The sequence below is a fragment of the Nematostella vectensis genome, chromosome 9 (assembly GCF_932526225.1).
Source record: "Nematostella vectensis chromosome 9, jaNemVect1.1, whole genome shotgun sequence".
NCBI classification, from domain to species: Eukaryota; Metazoa; Cnidaria; class Anthozoa; order Actiniaria; family Edwardsiidae; genus Nematostella; species Nematostella vectensis.
Genome location: NC_064042.1, coordinates 16403322 through 16407093, shown reverse-complemented (window position 1 = coordinate 16407093; position 3772 = coordinate 16403322). Strand labels below are relative to the sequence as shown.

General features: G+C 37.9%; 1 long non-coding RNA gene across 1 annotated transcript; it reads left to right on the top strand.

The window, feature by feature from the left end:
* Positions 1-2283: 2283 nt before the first annotated feature.
* LOC125572245 lies at positions 2284-3651 on the top strand. The gene is made up of 2 exons (XR_007313694.1): positions 2284-2572; positions 3396-3651. It is a non-coding gene; the product is annotated as an uncharacterized LOC125572245 (long non-coding RNA).
* The last annotated feature ends 121 nt before the right edge of the window (positions 3652-3772 follow it).

The window sequence follows — 3772 nt, the reverse complement described above, 5'->3', positions numbered from 1 at the left end:
CAAAAATTTGAAATAAATACCGCAATAAAAACTAATTGTGGTGGCAGCCACAGTTCATATAATACGTAGGCAATACAAGCTGTTTTACAATATTCAATATAATTTTGTTTTTGCCTGCTTACCTCTGGCTGACTGAAAACGCCATAAAAATTATCGTGTATTTTTTTTTATTATTATTTTTTTTTTAATATAAAATCAACTAATGTAAATACCCATTACAGGGGATGACAAATGTAATATTTTATACTATTAAAAATCATGGCGTTTAAGTATACCCCTTATTTTCTCTAATGACATCTCAAACACGGATCCCAGGGGCTTGAATGGGTGGAAAGGCTTTAGTCCAGTCAATCTGTGGTTTCAGGTGGGACTAATTGCAATAGAATTTCTCTCAGCGGATTTTGAACAAGTGATACAACCTAGTTAACATACTATAAAATCCCAAAAATCCCTTTGGTGGAACATCCTTTAATATGTGATTTTTCCATTTCGGTGCAAAACCACGGTGTACCCGCGTCTTTAAAACGGAAAAATAATAAAATGCACGTCTCAATCAGTAGTACATTTAAAAGACAATTGGTGAAAATTGATAAAAATTCAAGTTTGGATATCGAAACAAAGCAAATTGCCCCTCATATCTGTTTTTTCCAATTTTTCTGTATTCCAAATACCACAGGGTACCCGCGTAGAAAACAGTCTAAATCAGAAAATTTCAAAGGTCATTGGACAAAAATTATTAAAGACACCATTTGAGTATCGAAATAAAGCAACTTGTCCATGTTGCATTAACATAACATTTAATGCAACCTCGTTCAATAGGTCTTGTGGGTAATTTTCAATATCGCCACCAAACGCCATATTGAAAATTACCCAGAAGACCCTAGGGACGAGGTTTTGAAAACGCCTGCGAGGGAGGCTAACATACACGACCTGAGGAAGATCAATGGAGTCAGAATCGAATCGTGTCTTGGGATATGTCGCCGAAAAGCAAAGCTGGATTAGGATATGCTCTATAGGCTTATTTAAATACCTGATTTTGGGTCTTCTGAGAGGGGTTTGATAATAATGATGATATAGATTGGGCTGTTCGCGTTGGGGAAACCGAGCCGTTTTCGCTTTTGACAAGCTAAATCTTTTAAATGCATGGGAATTGTGAAAAATCGTCATGTTAGCTAGGGATATGCTCAAGAACTTGACTCTGGGACTTTTAAGATGTGTTTAGCATAATTTGTTCGCATGATTTGAGAAAGCAACAACGTTTCACGGCTAGACATCGTAGCTAAACTGTATATTTACTCAAGTTGATTTCATGAGTTATTTCTTTTTTGAAAACTATGAACTAAGCTGCTAACTAGTTAAAGAATGTTGTATAAATACTTACAGTGATTGTAAGTATCTGAAATAAGTATTGCGGTCTTTCGTGATTTTTGTTTTTAAAGTTTAATATACCTTATTACACTTAATTTTCTTGTCACTTTAATTTCGCGATTTTAAAAGATTCGCGAAAATAAAGTGACGCGAAAGTTAAGTGTCGCGAAAATTAGGATGCGCGAAAATAAATGAGTACACAAGAAGCCTTTAGAGGAATATTGGCCGTTTAATAGGTTTATGGAAACACCTTGTCTATTTAGTAATTTAATGTACATATATTACGGTTAGGGGTTGAGTTGGACTTGCATTTATAGATTTTTATGAAACTAAATTAAGCCCACGCATCTTTCTGTTTCATTGATGATTACAGCACATTTTACACTTGTTTCGCTTGATTTTATTATTCCGAAATCGCGAAAAACATGATCTGGTTTTTACAGAAATAGGATAATCGCTAAAATAAAGTGTCGCGAAATATCGCCATCTCAAAATCGCGAATTTTGACGTCGCGAAAATGACGTGTAATTAGGTAGTGAATCCCTAATATTTAGATTTAGGCATTGCCTAAAAGCGAAGCTCCAAACGACCAAATCTTTGCTTCATTCTCGCTTAATAATTTAAGAAATTTTGAATATTATTATTATATTTCTGTTTTTTGACGATTTCCACGATTTCACAAATCACGCTTCCAATTTGTTAAAGCCCCTTCCCCCCACATAACACACACATAACAAGTTTAGCTGTCATTCGATGTTTCGACGTCAGGGTAGTTACTCGGGCTACCTGTGGTAGCACGAGTCTAGGTTTACCTTTTCTATAAGTTTTATATAATCTATCCATGTCGAAAACGTGTAAGCCTGCGATGCTCAGAGGTCTGCGGTATACTCTGCCTGAAAGCCAGGCGGCTTTTGTGGAAGACTCTTTTCATTTGTAGACGCCGTCTGCCATACCCACACTAAAAGATTTCCCGTCCCCTCCCCCGATGCGCAATTAGTAGTCTACATGCGTTGCCTCTCCAGCTTCGATTTGGACGGTGTCTGTCTGTCTGTACCAAGATTTGGGCGCCCTTTTGCAGTCAGCGATACAAGGCAATACAAAAGCGGTCATGACTTTTCGCACGTGCCCTGTGTTTACGATAATGTTGAAAGCTTCTTCTTCGATTTATACCGCGAATACGATGGCGAAATCAAATAATCATTTGGTAAGTATGACGACTTATGATCCGATATTTTACGGGGTTTCTTTGTCATGACTTTTGAAGTTTGTCATTTGATGATAAAAGAGCTAAAAGAACCGATTAACTTGAAGCGGATAATCAAACTAGCCCCTCACCTAAGGGCAAAGCGAAAGGTATTAAAACTGCCCAAATCCCATTGCCTGAGGATAGTACTGTAAGGCTTTGTTTATTAAAGCAACTGAGCGAAATAACTTTATTAAGGGAAGACAGACCAATCAAATTCCTAAAATTACGGGTAAATATATGAAGATTCAGTAGATGGAAGCACGGGTGGCCTAGTGTGTTAGCGCGTCGGCCTCTCACCGCTGTGGCCCAGGTTCGAATCCTGGCTCAAACTGGGGATTTTTTCCGGGTTCCTGCCTTGAATCGAATTTGTCACAAGTGAGTTGAAGTTATTCTCCCGTGTTTCCAGTCTTCTCGGATAAGGACACTAAACCGGAGGTCCCGTCTCTTCAAGCTGCACTACATTAACCTGAACCGAAGGGACGTAAAAGAACCACTGGGGACGCAATAAACCCTCTGGCAGTGACCACCCCCAGTGACAGTGCTTACTTACCGAGGAATCGGTCTCCTAGTATTAGCGAAAGCTACCTATAGGAGTAATAAATCAAAGTTCAAAGTTCAAAGATCTCTGTGTTATTTGATGAGAGTAGTGTATATAGGGAAATGTAAAATCACTCTGAATAGTCTCATTTCTTTTCCCCGCTTCTCATATCAGACATTAAATTGTACTTTTATTCGATACTGGCTTTGCAGTATTTTATATTTTGAGTCTATTTTTTCACAGCAATGTCCAGTACAGAAAGACTATGACTGCAAATCATTGCCCAAGAAATAAAACAAAATTGATTGAATTTAACTTAGGAAAACACAGCCACGGAGGTGACACAGAGATTCTTTATAAATCAGTAGGCTCCAGTGAATACTGCAGTGTACTTACATGCAGAAGCTATTGTTAGGGAGAAGCAAGAGATCATAAATTCTGTTTAGTACACTATATGTTAACACATGAGCAGTAATCATTTCAGTAGCTATTTTCATTGCCACCACTTAGACCCAAATAGAATAGCTTACTGGGTATGTACAGGCATGCAGCTCGGGGTGGGCACACTGTTTGTGCCACTTCCACTCTACCACAAAAAGTAGTCTTTTTTTTAAGATATA